The 18,478-nt window shown below is 37.3% G+C and overlaps 1 long non-coding RNA gene across 3 annotated transcripts in view; it reads right to left on the minus strand.

Annotated features, from left to right (window-relative positions):
* The window catches only part of LOC116597892, a 143,080-nt gene that overhangs the window by 57,311 nt on the left and 67,291 nt on the right, over positions 1-18,478 (minus strand). For 2 of the 3 annotated variants that reach the window (XR_004288838.1, XR_004288837.1), the window contains one exon: positions 3,116-3,177. This is a non-coding gene — a long non-coding RNA (uncharacterized LOC116597892). Of the gene's footprint in view, positions 1-3,115; positions 3,178-7,684; positions 7,803-18,478 lie in introns of all 3 variants that reach the window. The other variant, XR_004288839.1, reaches the window with a different exon arrangement.

Genomic DNA, 18,478 nt, shown 5'->3' on the forward strand with positions numbered 1-18,478 from the left:
GGAATTATAGACTTCCCCCTTTTGCTCCTCACCTTTGTATCTCAGCACCCTTTGCCATGTCCTACTGCTAAAAACATTACTGCCGTCATAACAAAACTCAGCACTACTGTGGTAGCCAAGTCAGAGTCAATACAACTGTGCTAAGTTCTCCATAATTTCCTATGTTCTCTAATTTCTCCTCTGCTTACAGGGCAGCTACTCTCATAAGTGTTTAGGGCACTAAAATCTGGAATCTCACCCATTACGATTAGTTTTGCTTTCCTCAATCTTGACAGCTGTGCCAGCAGGCCAAGCCACGGCCTCGTACGAAGAGTTGCCTCTAACTGCCTATGTGGTGATGCTGCCAGGAAAACTGCCCATAGAGTTCGGCCTGAGCCCAGTTTGAATTTCTGTGTTTTAGGGATCTGTGTCTTGTCATTCTGCTATAACCTCATATTTTAAACTACTTGAAAAGCATCCTCAAAAATCATCCATGAAAGAAACAATCTGAGTAAATGAATACATTTTTATCCAGTGAGTTATCTAACAAGACTTCTACATGCAAAGGCTAACTTTATAAAGGCTACACTAAAAGTGCTTCATGCATGGTTATTTCCAACTCATTAAACATCTTTAGAAAAATATACAAATGCCTTCAAAGCAGTGGCTTAAAAGAATCCATTCAGGCTTTTGAGGCAAGAGCAGAAGAGTGGGATATTATAAATAGTGGTAAAAGCTAAGTGCTATTAACTACAATCAGGTGCTTAACCTACAGCAAGAGATAATACTTCCAAAAATACAGACTTGGCTGCAAATCTTACATAGAGGTCACAGAATATACACTTACATTTATTCACTCATCTAGCCAGTCATTTATTCATTCAACAATTATTTATTCATCATCTATAATGTGTCAGGCACTGAACACAGATCTGGAAAAACAACAAACAAAGCTCCTGCCTTTCTGAAGTTTACATTTTAGTGGAGGATAAGAATAATTGAAAGTGCAGATAAAAAAACAGAGAGAAGTAACATTAAGTACTAAGAACAAAAATAAAGTGGGGTTATGGGTCTAAAAAGACAAGAGAAAACATTGTAGATGAATTATCAGGGAAAGCTTCTTGGAAGAGGTAGCCTTTGAGTAGAAGCCTGAATAAAGAGAAAATATGAGTCATGCAAATGACAGAATTATGAAAGAAGAATTAAAATATACAAGCCCTGAGCAGGAAATGGGCTTGGGATGTTTGTGTAACAACAAAGATGTAGGAGTGGAGAGGAATGAGGAGGAAATAAATCTGAGGTAAGAGAAAGGGTCTTGAAGGCCATAGGAAGGATGTTGGATTTTATACTAAGTGGTTGGAAAGCCCTTAGAGAATTGTGAGGCTTGGGGGGAGACATGATCTCATAACACACACACACACACACACACACACTCCAAATATTCCTGTTTCCAATATATGAAGATTTCTTGGCAACTTACGCTCTCCATGGGCTACTACATTGGGCATTCAGTGATGCCAATTTCTGCCCTTCAATTTTTTGAGTGTTTCCTTCAACAGAGAAAACAGAACAAATCAGAGGGTGAAAGGAAAGACCACCACAACAATCCATTTTACAGCCTCTTCTCACAAACGTTCTGACTCAGACTCCCCAAAACTCTGTTAGGAGTACCTTGGTAAGGGAACTGTGGTTATACTTATTTTAACATAAAAAAAATGAAGAGTTAAATTCCTTTGATCAGTAAAGAGTGAAAGAGCTAAGGCTAGGACTTGGATATGCTGCTGCTGAGTTCAAGGCCCTTTCCTATACACAAGACTGTCTCTTAAAAGAAAATTAAATTTGGTTATTCTTCCACTTTCTTCCATATCTCACTCATCAAAAATGAAAATAAAACAGGACAGAAGTTTAAGAATTCTCATTTAGAAAAAAATAAACTCATTTCCAAATGAGATGAGAGCAAGTTATTGTATTATTCTCCTAGGACCATAACTATGACATTCTTAATATTTCTGATAACACATCACAAAATCCTGAGCAAACACATCCTCAGTACTGCTGACTGACTAATTGAGAAAGAGAAAAATAGAAGAATTAGAAACTTCTATGTTAAGGAAAAAATAATATTCATCATCCCCATAATCTCCTTCTTACTTCATAGAGATAAAAGTAACATGCATTTACAAATTTTTTCACACATATTTCAACCTTAGGTAGTTGTCGTATACTTTATGGACAGACTCATGTAACATTATTTAATAATAAATAACTTTCTTTACTAAAGAAAGTTACTTTTCTTTCTATACTAAAGGTCTGTATTCAGAACTACTTTTAAGACTAAATAACTGTCATATCAGCTCAACATGCACTGAGTACCAATTAAGTGTTTAATATGCCCCGTTAGATACCAGAATTACAAAGATGGATCAAATTGCCATATGATATAGATCATGTTATTTTATAATATTAAGAATGCAAGGGGTGAATAGAGGAAATAACATATTCTGAGCATGAGTGAATAATTTTGCTCATCATTCCCCTTTCCCTGTCCTTCCCAACACCCCATCCCTGAAATCTTCACTTAAAGCCCATTCAGGCCTTTTTCTCCTGCAATTCCCTCACTCAATCCATCCCAACTCCACTTTACCTCTTCTTCCCTACCTAAATACTATATATATATATATATATTACTCTGAATTAGGTGGTGTCTCTACCTAAACAGGTCTTTCATTCTCCAAATGGCAGAAAGATAAAAATTTCTCAAACACAGCCTCTGGCCAGAGTCAGTGGTTCTGAAATTTTTCTTAGAGTAGTTAACCATGGCAAAGGATATTGAAGCCCCATTGACCAGCTACATCTGAGGCCATAGCAAATAGGTCAGCCATGAAGGAGGAAACTCAAGCCCAAAGAAACAACTACACCAATAGAGGCTAAAGAAATCAGACTGGTGTATTTCAAATGACTCTTGATTGTGGTACTTTAAAAATTCTGAAAACACTAAACCAAACCTTTGAAACTGACAAGAATAACTTTTCAGACACTCTGTAATTCAATCAGACATCTACAGAAACCAAGCAAACACCCAACCAAGAAGAAACACATACAAAATAGTAGAAAATTTCAGGAGGTTTTTACTCACCCTTGTCTCCCCCAGGTTGGGGCAAGCAGCAGTCCAATCAGACTCCAGTTTCATTCAGTGACCTGAGGAGAAGAGTGTGGGCCAAATTTGAAACTCTCTAACCTGGATTTAAGCTGCCTGAGGCACTGGTCTATGTGTCAACCAAGTTAAGGCACAGATGGACAAAAGTGACTCAAATCCCAGTCTAGGAAGAGGTGCAGAAAGCAACAGCCATGACTTGTGAAAACTGCAAGGATTCTACATACCCATGGACACTTGGGATCAAGAGATTAAAGGTGGAGGAAATAAAACTTTTGGATCTGAAAAATATAACTGAATTGAAAGATATACAAGAGGGGGTTAACAGTAACTCGAACAAGTGGAAAAAAGATTCAGTGAACTTGAAGACAGTTCATTTGAAATTATTGAATCTGAAGAGAAAAATGAAATTATGAAAAGTGAGCAGATTCTAAAGGACTTATAGGAAACCATCAAATAGATCAGTACACACATTATGGGAGTCCTAAAAAGAGAAGAGAAAGCAAAAGGTATTTAGAGAGCTTACTTAAAGAAGTAATTGCTCAAAACCTCCCAGATTTGACAGAAGACATGACAAATATAAGAAACTCAATGAACTCCAAGTAGAATACATTCAAAGAAACAACACCAAGACACATTCTAATCAAACTCTTAAAAGAAAAAAAGAGAATTTTGAAAGTGGCAAGAGGAAAGTGACTCAGCACATACAAGGGATCTTTAATAAAATTGTTGGAGATTTCTCAGTAATAACCTTGCAGGCCAGAAGGCAGGGGAATAAAACATTTGAAGTACTGAAAGAAAAAAACATTTTAAAAGCAACCAAGAATTCTATATCTACCAAAACTCTCCTTAATAATGACAGAGAGGGGGCACCTGGGTGGCTTAGTAGGTTAGGGCTTCTGCCTTCGGCTCAGGTCATGATCCCAGGGTCCTGGGATCGAGCCCCACATCAGGCTCTCTGCTCTGCAGGGAGCCTGCTTCCTCCTCTCTCTCTGCCTGCCTCTCTGCCTAGCTGTGAGTTTTCTCTGTCAAATAAATAAAATATTAAAAAAAAAAAATGACAGAGAAGAGGTTTTGCCTGAATGGCTCAGTCAGATAAGCATCCAACTCTTAATCTCAGCTCAGGTCTTGATTTCACGGTCATGAGTTCAACCCCATGTTGGGCTTCAAAAGGTTGTGGAGCTTACTTTAAAAAAAATAAATAAAGGAAAAATAAGACATTTCCAGATAAACAAAAGCTGAGGGAGGTCATTAACATCAGACCTGCCTCTAGAAATACTGAAAAGAGTCCTTCAGGTTGAAATGGAAGGATGCCAGACAGCAACTCAAAACCATATGAAAATATCAAGTTCTTTAGTAAAGGTAAATATATAGACAAATATAAAAACATCTTGAGATCAACATTAATGAAAAGTTACCAATTTGTAGTGAAATCACTTGTCAAATGAACATCATTTCCACTCAAAGAGTTACATACAGTGTTAAAATCACAAGTGATATAAAGGTACTCTCACTTAAAAATATTCTTCTACAATTTCATAATACCCTGGGTAAGTTAGAAAATGAGAGCAAACAAAGCAAAGTTGATATTGCACAGAGAACTTCTGAACAAATGTAATGTAAACATACCAGTATTACTATTGATAAGGTAACCCTGCATTGAATTTTCCATCCATATGCAATCAAAAAAGAAAATGAAGATGAACTAGAAATGCTTTATTTGAAACAAAATTATATCACTATTAGTGAAATGACTGGATGAAATTCCAGAGAGAAATATTACAATGCTCTCCTAAAGTTATCAAACAAAAATGATTTTATTTGATGATAATGTAATTAGAGTAATATATTTGGTTTTAGTTTATACCTATTTTCTTAACACTTCTCCAATTAGTATAGTTTCAAAAATAATTATTTCAGCCATTGAAGAAAATTTCAAAAAAAATACTTAAAACTCAAGAAATGAAACACAGTATTTTTATTTTTTAATTTTTTTAAAGGTTTTATTTATTTATTTGACAGAGAGAAAGAGCACAAGCACAAGCAGAGGAGCTGCAGGCAGAGAGAGAAGCAAGGCTCAGGAGTCCAATACGGGGCTCCATCCCAGGCTCCTGGTCATGAACTGAGGCAAAGGCAGACGCCTAACCAACTGAGCCACCCAGGCATCACACATCATTATTTTTAAAAGAGCAAATATTTTTATTAATTTTATGTAATTGTCTTCATTTGTATATTTTTTTAATTTTTTAATGTATTTTATGTATCATTTTAATTTTCTATGTTAGAGTAAGAATATATTTATAATATTTATAGTTTTATAAATTTTGATTTTACTTAATGCTTAGAATGTTTGTATTTGAGATATATGTATATTATTTAGTTTCACTAAATTTTTTCAGTTAAAATTTTGATTACTGAGCAGTTTGTTATACAAAATACAGTGAGGAAATGAAATCCTGGTATATGAGCCTTTTGCTCTAAATTGATTATTGCTATATTCTAGAAAAAGTGAATAGAGACATATGAGATAATTTCAACATAAAATCTGAATGATCTGAGTGCTCAGAACCATATAGTTACACCACAAAGACAAGGATATTCTATGACATTGGTAGCCTGGATGCACTACTACTTTTTGAGGTCCTAGACCATACCATAGGAAACATAGTAAAATGCTGCTACCCATCACAGATGAATATAATTTTTGTGTAACTCAAATAAAGAACATTTGTATTGAGCTGCAATAGCAGCTGATTGGTTGACATAATGACATGTCATGTTCTTAAGTGAGTAAACACATACTCATTTCAAGTTTGCAGGTTTTTTTCCCTCCTTCTGGTTGCTAAATCTTACAGTAGATCTTGATTAACCGCATAGGCTTTTTCCCTATGCCTATATTGTCTAGAAATTAAAATCACCCTGGGAAAGATTCTTGAAAAAGGAGATAAAACACTTGAGATGACTTCTGAAGAATGAATCTTGGAATGGTGATTCAAGATTGGGAGTGTTATTCCAGGTGAAAGGAATAGAATGAGCAAAAACACTGAGTGATATAAAAGTTGGATGTGCAGAGCCAAACTACAAACTTTTTCATGGTATTAAAATGGGAAGTCTGTTGCAAAAGACAGAGATTAAAATGTAACGGCAGGGGTGGAGGGTGGCGGGTGGGGGATGTGAAAAGTTTTGTACAAGAGGGCTTGGACTTGCTCCTGGGAGAGGCTACCCCTGAATTGCTTTATGCAGTGAAATGACAAGGCCAAGTACACATTTCAAATGGATCACCTTGGCAGCTAAATACAGATGAATTTAAGGGGACAAATTAAAAGATAAGAACATGGATTAAAATACTATTATTGCTCTATCTTAGGACAGTAGTCTCCAAAGATGGGTGCATGGGATGTACTTCCCTTAAGGAGATACTAAGAAATTCATTTAGAAAGAAAAGGAATTGAAATTCTATTTCTCATTATTTTTTTTTCTTATTCTTCAAAAAGTCTCACCTTTTAGCATTCATTTTATAATGTATAAAATTATACATTTAAAATTTATAAAATTATACATTTTCTAATGTATATAATAAAATGATAGAGCAGTCCACTTATAAGCGGTATAACTGAAGCTGATGTTTCAAAATATTTGAAAAACATTCAAAAATGTTTATCAGTGGGAGTACTGAAAAACAAAAGCTGGGAAACTCCATTGTTCTGGATAAGAGTGACAAAAGTGTGTTGTTAGCCATGGAGAAATACAGATAAAATTGTGGAATGTTTCAGAGCAAAGAGCATCAGAGTTGGTTGCTCTTTTGGATGTAATGGTTACAGTTGTCACGTATATGCATGTGAATATTCCTACATGTTAGTCAGAAAGGAAGGCTAGAAGGGAATCCAGGGTGACGAAGGTGAGGCCGAGTAAAGCAGCTCTCTGTAAAACAGGAATTAGATCAGTGGAAGGCAGAGGTATTCTAGTAGCAAATTAAAAGCAGATGGGAAAATACTATGTGAAAATTCTTTCCGCTATGAATCAAAAAGTACTTTAAAAATATGGAAACAAGAAAAATGTTCCTGAGCTATAGCATAAAATATTCAGGTTAGCTAACAGAAAGAACCTTGGGAGTAGTCACTGTTAAAAACTATGTATTAACACAGAAGGTAATCGTTTCTGTTCACTGTGATATAAAGCTTCAGCCTGCATCTGGGCAGAGAACCCACTGAAATATCTTCTCTTAGTTTCATGTTTTTCTTAGCTGTCAAAAAGTTTACATGGCAGATTTAATACCCCCTCAGTCAGAATCTTTCTTACTGTAGCTTATCACTTATGGACATCTTCATTAATTCTTTGATAATTCAGGCTTATATACCATAAGAAGTAGAAGATTATAGGTACTTAGGAAGAACATATTTTTACCATTGCAGAATAAAGGACTAGACATCTTACAGAAAGCACACATATCTTTTGATCCAGTTATCAAAAACTCCAGTTTCTGTAGGAATTAGGGTATGTTCCCAAGCAATATTAAATGCTCTGATATCAGGGTGAAAACTGCAGGCTCACCTTGAAGTGATTAGAAGATGTGGCTGCCTCTGCTGTGATTCAGGGCTAACCGATGTAGTCACACACCCAAATCCACTCCCCAGTGGTTTGTGCTTACATAGTGTAATATTCTCACCACCTAGGATATTTTCATTGGAAAACAAAAACAAGGTTCTCATCTTCTGAAGGTCACTGTTAAACTGTACATTACCCCAAAAGAGAAGGCAGGCCTTGGGAGCTATCTTCAGTCTTATCCCTTATCAACATGGGTACTTCATTCCCATCAGCCCGCGGTAAACTTGGGAGGCATAGGAGCCCAGCCTTGAGAAGATAAGATAAGGAGATAGGTAAATCATGGAAAACTTTTGCCTCCTGTTTCACAATAGCCAAAAGAACAGGCCTTGGGCAATTTACTGTAAGCCTGTCACTCAGGATATTCTAAGCTTATAAAGACAATAAGATACGTAAATCTATGTAAGATGAATGTTTGTATAGTAGAAACTCAACTAAACACAGCTTTCTTATATGTTGTTTGTGTTTCGAAAGAATTCAAGATTACTCTGATCGTTTTTCATTAATAATTACTATAAGTAAAAAGCATTAATAACAATATAATGAAGGACATCATAATGTGTTATAATTATATTTTCACATATAGTACAGTTATGTTATGATTATGGTATGTTATAATTATGTTTTGTTATACATATTATATTATTTTAGCAATATAACAAATATTGAGCATTTAGAGAGCAGAGTCCAGGATAAAGATTAATTTTCCTTAAAACTGGGACACAAAAAAGTTATACAAATACAAATTTATTTGTATTTTGTGAAGTACATGTTGTTATGAAATATGCTTACGGGCACTTGCAGTGTACAAAAATAGTGAACATTATCTTCTGTAAAATTAACTCTTGATACCACCCAGAGATGGCTAGCTTCACCAGAGACTGTGTTCACTACACTTTCTCATTTCATCCTCACAAAACCCACTTTTCAGATGAGAAAACTGAGGCTCAAAGAGGCAAACATGGCCAAGGTTGTACAGACAGGAAGCGGCACAGCTGGGATTTGAACCTAGATCTGAATGTTCAAACATTCTTCTTGGACTCATTATACAACTACTAATTCTACATTTATTACTTGTCATGTTTCGAAAGTGTTCATCTCAGAAGGGAAAGCACAAATTGATATAAATTGGTTACAACTGTCACCTTTAAGAAGATTATAGGCTAACTGGAGAATTAAATTAATGTATATGAACATGTAAACATATTAAATAAATATATTTATACAAAGGTACAAATTATAAGACTGAGTTGAGGGATCTACAATTGTGGTAATGAATTTGAAACATTTAGTTTCCTTCCTGCATGAATTAACAGGTTCTTTTCTGGCAGAGATCACAAACATATTCTCTTCACTGAAGGGCACAGATTCCTGGATGTGAGGTCATGCAATAGAATAGCTCCAGGATAGCATCCCTACGGAATGGAGCTCTATTTCCGGTATGATAACATATTACCAACTGTGTCAATGCAGATCTTTTGAGAAGCCAAGGCAGAATTTGACATGTAAGATTCTAGGGGTTCAATTTTTCTTTTGGGTAAAGGAGAAAGGAGCAGGACTAAATAGGACAGGATCTCAGATCACATGTCTGGTCTGATACCTATGAAAAGACAGGGGAAAGTAAAGTTGGGTAGGAAGCCTCCCAGACTGCGGGGAAGTTCTGAGAAATTGTCAGCCAGGTCAGAGGAAGAAGTCTCAGTGAGCCGGTCTGCACTAGTGCCCTTACCATACTCAGCTACTGGTGGGAGCAACCAGGGAAAGGTTGGTCGTAGAGTTTATAGTGGGAACTGCTGGGACAGCCTGTCAACTCTGCTCCAAGCAGTAAGTAGGCTCTTCTCTTGACAGAGACCTGAGCTGTGCATATCCATGGTCACCACATCAAAAACTTGGGCAACAAGTTGCCCAGCATATTTGACAGTTTTTCTGATGGGAGGTGAATAGGCCTAAAGAATGACCCTGCCATCTACCTGAGCCTAGACCACTCAGCCTGCTATAATATATGGTGTGTGTTTTAACCAGGAGAAGAATCCTGTGTGCATCCTTCAGAGAAATAATCAAACTCTTTTCTGGGACTCAAAAGATATTTGGTAGCAAAAGTACTCACTGGCCAAGAGGGTGATTAAACAGTCCATTGGCAGACCCGTACCTTAAGGAATCAGCTTGTTCAGTGCTACCTGGAGCCTGGTGTCCTATCTACTCATTAGCATACGCAAAAGCAAACCTTTATTGGTCACCTACTGATTACCCAGCTTTTTCTCTACACCCACAAATCCAGTGAGATATTAGAAATAGACCCCATCCTAAGATGCTATCACAAATGATCACCCGCTTTTGTGAAGTCTGCAGTTTACAGTACACATTTACATTATTTTGAATAGGTGAAAGTAGACATATGCACATCATATGTACATGATAGCTAAATTATGTGGAGCATTCAGTGCTGTACAATGATCCTAAGATGTTATAGTGAGTATCATATTTAATCAACATAGCAGCATTTTGCAGTGCCATTATTCCTCCCATTTTACAGTTGAGGAAACTCATGATTAATCCAATTAAGTGACTCACCTAAGATCAAACAGCTAGCAAGAGAAGGAATAGGCTGGTATTTAGCTACCATTTACTTAATAATTTCTAATTCCCATACATTGTAGTAAACTCTTTGGATAGACAGAATGGAGAGAGAAATAGTCTCTCTCTATACATTATATATAGATTATATCTATATATAGTTTCAATTATTTTATATATACATATATATTTCAAAAAATAAAATATTTCAATATATAGATTCTTTCTCTATATATACATATATTCATGTGTATACACATATATATATATGAATATGGTCACGATTACTCCTTAAAACCCATGGCTTGGGATCTATGTGCCATTAGACATATGTAGAACACTCAGAGAGACTAAGTAACTTGCCCAAGGTCAAGCCAGAACTGTATCACTCCAAAAACAACATTCATTCTACTGCATGGCAATACCAAAGCTCATAAGCAATTTGTGAGTTCTCAACCACTACACAGGGTAGCAAACAAATGTCACACTGAACCATTTAGCAAAGAAAAGAGAACTTCTAAAGATAAATTGATGCTCTGGTGTTATCCAGGAAGATATCATCATTAAGTCTAAAACATCCTCACAATCCTGATAGTTCAGTAGATGTTGTCATATTAACAAAATTTAAGAGTCTTCATGTTTCAAACTGGGAAAATACTAATTGAATCTATAGAAAGTTCATCAAGATTGTGTTTTCTTATGAATCACATCTCTAACAAAAAGAAATAGTGTTCAGTTTTCTGAAATTTGGGGGAAGATGGCCCTGAATAAACCACCAGACTTCATACCTACAAATTATTGACAAAACCCAAGAGCTGTAAAATCTTTAGGAACGAATTGGCCAACTGTTCTTATTTACTAACTTTGGCTCACTGAAGTATGACTAAATATATTCACTGAATTCAATTCAACAAATATTTATTGAGCACTTACTGCATAGAATCTGTTGCCAAAATCCTAGGAGAAAAGAGTTCAAAGACTAATATGGTATAGCCTCTGACCTCAAGGAAATTTATAGTTTGATACAGGAGAAAAGTCATGTACAAATGGAAATGAAAGAAGGCAGAATTTGAAATGGGCCAAAATACCAGTATCCACAATGTATTCTAGGAGCATAAAAGAGAGATATTACTTCTTGCCAGAGGAATTATAGGTTTCAAGGATTTAAACCCTACTCCTGGTACCAAAATCTATTAGTTATTAATTACCATAGAATGACCCCCCAAATTTCGTGGAGTAAGCAAAAACTATCATCTCAACAGCTTCTGTCATACATCCTGGTGGAACTTAGCTGGATGCCCCTGCCTGAAAATCTCTCACAAGCTTGCCATCCAAGTGTCATCTGGGTTGTAGGGTCTTCTGAAGGCCCTTCTGGGGAACAGTCTGCTTCTAACTGACCCTCATGGTGGCTGGCAGGCTTCAGTTCCTCAAAACTTACTATACTGAGGCCTCTGGTCCTTACTGGTCATTGGCTGAAGGCCTTCCTCAGATCCTTGCCATCAGGGCCCTTCCATAGACAGCTCCCAAGATGGCAGCTGGATTCCCTCCAAGTGAAAGAAGAAGAAAGCAAGAATGAACAAGATGTAAATCACAGTCTTTGCATAATCCCATCTCACAAGTAACATTTCATCCTTTCTGCCCTACTATGTTCTTTAGAAAGGAGTCACTAGGTCCAGTCCACACTTAATGAGAAGGGATTACACAGTCATGAATGCCAAGAGGCAAGATCACTGGGGCCATCTCAGAGGCTGCATGCCAGAATACACCTTGAAGGATTGGTAGAATTTTGGTAGAATTTCAAATGGCAGAACTGCAAAGAGTTGAAGAGTACCAGTTTCAGGAAGAGAAGGAGCACAAATGCAGAGATGCGTACCTACTTCGTCTGCTTCAGAAGAATGGGTATTTCTTCCAGTTTGGTGCAAACCTGAATGTGTGATTAGAAAATAATCCTTGAAGTCGGTCAGGGTTAAATAACATGATGCATTTATTATTTTAAATTTGAGGAATTTTTTATTATTTTTCAATGTCACCATAACAGAATCAGAGGTGCCTCCAGAAAATTAGTCTGGACTTCCTGCGAAAGACAGACTTGAAGTCCAAGATGTGGTGTGGAAGCAAAGGGGACCTTAAGGAAGTGCCCCTGAAAGACAAAGAGCGACTATTAGGTCTCAAACTTGAACAGGGGCAGGAGGAGGGGAGAGGAAGGCTTTATTGAAATAGCATAGCTATGCTTTACTGTGCATTTCCTATAAAGAAAATTTTTTCAACTTCTGATTCTCAAAATACCTAATATTATATGGATTTTCAAAGCTTTTTCAGTTTCTATTATTCTTTCCCCTAACTCTTTCATGCCCTGCTTCAGGGCAACTGTTACCTATTGAATGTCATGCTAGCAAAAACATTTGATCTGAACCTTGCCCATTTGCCCCTGCTGCCTCAAAGAAGGAAACATATGACCTGTCTTTGATCACACTTTTTTCCTAAAATGAAAACATCCTCCAATATGTGATTCTTATAAAAGGTGAGTGTTAAAATTCTGGGATAAACCACATTTAAGCCCAGGGACTCAGTTAAAGTTAATGAAAACATACTGGGATGAGAGAAGCTGTTGCAAGCCTTCATGGATATTTAATTCTTTTGCAAACATCAGAAAACCTGTCCAGCCTCAAAATAGACAAAAGCTGGAATGAGTGCTCAATTAGTAGCAGTTTCTCAGCATTTTGTCCAATTATCTAATAAAGAAAATGAGAACCTCGGTACATAAATTTGCTCCATTATGGAAGCAACCTTCAGCGAGTAAGCCAGTCAGCTTTATTATTCAAATCATCAATGTGATGCTTGTAAAATGAAACAAAGGCAGCTCTTTAATGATAAATATTACAATACAGCTACTTTTCACATGTCTCCACACACACACATTGTGAACCATTCGCTGAAGTATAAATAAGAGAAAACCAAGTGACAATTCAGATATAAGAAAAAAGACAAAACCCAAAACAAAATGGATTATCCAGTTACCACTCTGACATTATTGCCGCTTTTAGGGAACAGCTGACTTTAGTCATCTGTTTCCATCATCTGCTCTATTTTCTTTTGCAGACTTTTGCGGTATAACTTTTCACAAAAGATGCTGGGTAAAAATCAGAAATAGATAAAAGTCTAGAAGCAATCCTTCAAATTAGGCCCCCTTCTCTCTTTAATTTCAAGAAAGGATGCAGTTCTTAGGAGGGTCCGTTCCTTTGACAGATCTCTCTGAGGCAGAGACATGGGACTCTAGGGCTTCAACAAGCTCATTGCCACGTTCACCCCAGTCTGTTGGAGTGCTGCCGGTTGAGAGCAAACGGATGAAGGCCCAGAAACAGTTTGAGAGAGAAGCTGGGAGGACTGAAGCCAGGGTCAGGGCTTCTCGGAATTGAAAAGCAGACACATATCACCAGAAGAATTACCATTAGCACTACTCACACACATTTTCATATTCGTCACCTTAACTTTAAACATTTTTTTTCTCCTTAACACAAAGACTAAGCTCTACACATTCCAGCAACTTCCTGCAGCCAGATTTGCCTGATTTGAACAGATAGCGTTTACAGAATCCCTATCACCTTTGCAGACTCCCGGCTTCCAGCTCTGACACCCATCTCTCCCTGACTCCCTCTGATTTGCATCCAAAAAAACCCCTCATATGCCAGACATTAGGATAAAAATCACGGACATCCATTTTCAGTAGCAGACGGTGGAAGACCTTCTGCTTCCTTGCAAGGGGGCTTCCCAAGATCCTTGAGATCTACTGTCTACCTGGCCTCAGCTTTCCTTATACCCACATTTTTAGATCACTCTCTTCTTTTACTTAGAAAGATCTCCCTGAGCACATTCTAAGTAGCATTGCTCAAAGGGACTCTACAAATATCAGAATAATGGCATGGTATCCAAAATTGCAGTATCTATTCTGAATCTCATAATGCATCAAGTTGCGATCCAGTGATAGTGAAACAGTCATCCTGCTTAAATAATGCTACTTTATTGTTAACTGCTTGAATGACATTCTTTAAGCAATTGCACCCACAAATTATCTGACAAACTACTATCTCACAGTCACTCACACCAGCCTAATGAATGCTGCAACCACTGAGAATGATTTTTAAGATGTGGCATAATTTCCCTAGATTTCAGAGTAAATCCCCATCCTGGCACAATAGATATCCCTGATCCCCGCTTTAAGAAACACACATGTGATTTAGTTCTAGGTATTTTCAAGTGAAGGACAGTACCCCGTGGGCTTTCCATTCTCCATCCTCTAAAAAGGATGCTGGATATATATGTTTTTATCTAGTCTATGAATCTGGTCATCTTAAGAGATAAATTAAAATACAGAGCCAAGAATCAGAGTCATGTGCAACGACTCCCTTATTTAGTTCTCTGACTTGCCATCACGAAGATTTTTCCAGAAAGCCCATGCCACATTGTTTGTAAGCCACACTCTACAGTTAGCACATGATCCTCCTTCAAAATGTTCTCAGTTAATTCTATTCTCTAGCAAAGTAGTTGAAATAATAAAGATAGTTACTCACACATGAAGGATTTTCCTCAAGGGCAATCATCTTAACAAGGATTTTTTTTTTTTTTTCAAAATTGACTAATCTGCGGTTCTATTAAAACATTGAGACTCTACCCCTGCTCTCCTCACCTCAGAGAGGGAAAGGAAAGACGGATTCCCATTAAAGAAAAAGCTTAAAAGGCTAAAAGAGTCCAGACAAAATTCTCAAGTATTCCAAAATGACATAAAGGTAAAACACACATTTGGTCCCCACTATATACCAAATTAAGATTGTGATTTAACTAAACATCCTGATATTTCTAATATGGACAATTATTTCAAAAATTTTTGTAGAGAGTGGGCATTTAATGAAGCTTCCTTGAAAAGTCTCCCAATTAGAAAATGTACCTGCTAGAAATGAATTATTTTTCATCAAATGACAACTGGTGGTTGGGAGCTGAATGTACAGTTAGCACTCAGCTGGTCACAGATAGATGTTCTCTTTTCACAAGATATACTGTTTCAGTATTAATGAATTTTGATTGTTTTTTAGTTGTAATTTAATATTTTAAGTTAGTTTTTGCACGAAATAACATCTAAATTGGTATTCCAAGACACGCTATGAACAGTCGTTCCTAAAGATCAGCACCAAGGGCCAACTCACACTGTTCCCTGCAACAGTGATTGTTTTTAACTTTTTTCTCTTCTACTGAAATATCATATTGCTTATTTATTTTTTAAATTTTATTTATTTTATTTGAGAGAGAGAATGAGAGAAAGGGCAGAGCAAGGGGGAGAGGGAGAAGTAGATTTCCTGCTGAACAGGGAGCCCGATGTGGGGTTTGATTCCAGGACCCTGAGATCACAACTTGAGCTGAAGGCTGATGCTTAGTTGACTGAGCCACCCAGGGGCCTCACATATTGTTTATTTCTAACAGCATTGGCCAATGTATACTGAGGTCCGGTTATGTGCCAAGATCTTTAGATTATATTATCTCCAATCTTCACAAGGTGGTATTATTGTCCTAAATCCTACAGATGACAAAGCTCAGGCTTGGGAAACTGGTAGGGAGCTGTGTTGGGATTCAGTCCCATCTGGTCACAAAGCTCATGCTCACTCTTCCACTCTGCCTACATGAAGAACACTTTTAAACTCAATCGGGCCTTTAAAGAAAGGGAAGTAGAATAGTGCCAAAGATTACATTTCCCTATGCTTATCTGCAAAGAACTTCAGAGTCAGCCAGTTTTTTCATCACTTTTGCTAAGTCCAAATGAACTCTGGGCAGCAAACAGGTGACAACACAAACATACGTATAAATATACACATTCACACATAGAAGTCAATTTTCAGAAACAACAAATGAGTCAATAGATGTGTTATAGCCCAGGCATTTTTTTTTAAAGTGATTTTCAAGTAATATGAAGTACTTAGTACTGTGCTAGGTATTACAGCAATTAATAACAGATGTAGACACCACAATGTGAAACTGATAACATTGACAGGGACACACACAAAAAAATCAAAGGACATGCAGGCACATATGCAACTTTATCTTGAGCAAATACTAATCTTAGAGAAAGCACAAACTCATAGAGCACATGCATTTTGTTGTATTAGGAATGGATGCAATGTGAGTCACAGATGCTGCATATTTAAGCTTTGTGGAGCAATTAAAAAAAATCACATTCTTTCCAGGTATGTGGGAACAATTTGGAGAGAGGGGTGTGACATTCAAGCATTCTTTAAATGGGAGGAGACTGCACCCTACCCCAGAAAGGGAAGCAGGTAGAAAGTACATTCTGAATGAAGACACTGAAGTTCGTGCGTTGAACAAAGTGGGCGGTGAGGAAGTCTGCCTGTTAAGAAGTGGAGGAGGCATTTATTATAAGCAAAGGATATGTCAAAATTACCCTTTTTAAATAGATGAATTAATGTTTAAGCCCATAAAGGATCCAATTTACGGAAAATTATTGAGTCCCGTATGGAAAGCCAATAGTGATTACAGCGGAGAGAGCTGTCGTTCTCTAGCCTGGTACGTATGTGCCATATGTGTTTATCTTTCTCACTAGCCTACTTACATGCGATAATACTACAGCAGCTCTCAAGATGAACATTTGACAAGCCAGCTCACCGCCGACTGACACCTCCATTTCAGCTGGCCTGACATATATAAAAAGAAATTGAATGTTTATCCGTGTGCTTTCCGGATTTGACATATGTGCCATGGAAGAGTCACAGAAGGAAACTTCAGAGAAGAAATTAGGAATGTCCTTGTCAGTTTATTAATCAGAGTTTACCTGCTTCACATTACACAGAGACAAATTAAGCTGGCTACTATGGTACTTCGAAAACATCTGCTAACAAAGTCAGAAGTAATGATAAACAAACGAGTTCCCTTTGTGGTTGATTTTCATCCAGCTGCATTTAATTATAATAACGCTATCAAAGAAAGCTCCCCATTAGCTGCTAATTCAGAATGACTTCAGAAGAAACTCCCAGAGCCTCCAGTGATATCCTTCCAACTCCAGCAACTTCCTAATCTCTGCCAGTGTTTGTGAAGAGCCGTATTAAAGAAGTTTGGTTATCAGTTCCGGCTGTTATTGACTGCCAAGGTGGTATGCGGGTTTTTTTTCCCCCCAAGACTACCTTTGTAATAATGTGACCAATTAAACCTTAAAAATGACAAAATTTATGACATCCATATTTTGTTCCAGCTCTAGCATAAGATAATGAACCACCACAACACAGGAAGGGAAAATCTTCTTTTAATGCATATTTCAAGGAAAATACAACCCCAGCCATGTGGATTTAAGGATCTCTAGCCACCACAGCCAAAACTAAAAGTGAGACTGGTTTTTCAGACTCGGTGAAATAGGTGCTCGAACAAAGAAATATTCAAGGGCTCTCAGGAGATCACTATTTCTATCCAACTCAGTAAGGAATCACCATTAAACCTTACTTATTGATTGGCCTTGGTTCTCACCCATTCCCAGATACATCTTCTTCCTTCGAAAGTTCCTAACTTGAAGGCTCCACCCAGGTGGGAGGGTGGAAATGCTAACGTAGCACTGCTCTTCCTCAGGCTTTTCAAGTATAAGCATGAGGGATTCCTCACCCAAATCTGGCTTTCTGCTTGGCCGAACAGAATCAAACAGAATCAAAAGCTTGCAGTGCAAACAGAGCACAGCTGTCTATGTGCCTTTGCCTACCCAACCTGAGAGCAACTGCGTCTCTTTTTTTTTTTATTGTCTTATGGTGACCTGGTGAGGTACAAGTTGGAAGTGAAAATGTATAACTTGGGAAATAAATCCACATTCATCCAGTACTAACCTCTTTCACAAAGCACTGAACCACAAGTGGAGAAGTTTCACGAAGAAAATCATAAATGCAAAGTAGCCCAGATTGGGAATGGTAGGCATTTGCCAGAGGTGATCTGGCCAACCTCCAAGGACCCATGTCATAATATATTTTCCTAACACCTGCAAGAACTTATTCAATCATGGGAGGTTCATGAGATTGAGAGAGAATGGAAGAAGTTCCTGCTCGCTGTAAAAGATGATACCTTTGGAGGGTTTTCTTTGTGTGTCTGTCTCTTTGTTTTTCAAGGAAGAACAAAATACCTCTAAATTAAAATAAT

Source organism: Mustela erminea, chromosome 8 (genome assembly GCF_009829155.1).
Source record: "Mustela erminea isolate mMusErm1 chromosome 8, mMusErm1.Pri, whole genome shotgun sequence".
Taxonomy (NCBI): Eukaryota; Metazoa; Chordata; class Mammalia; order Carnivora; family Mustelidae; genus Mustela; species Mustela erminea.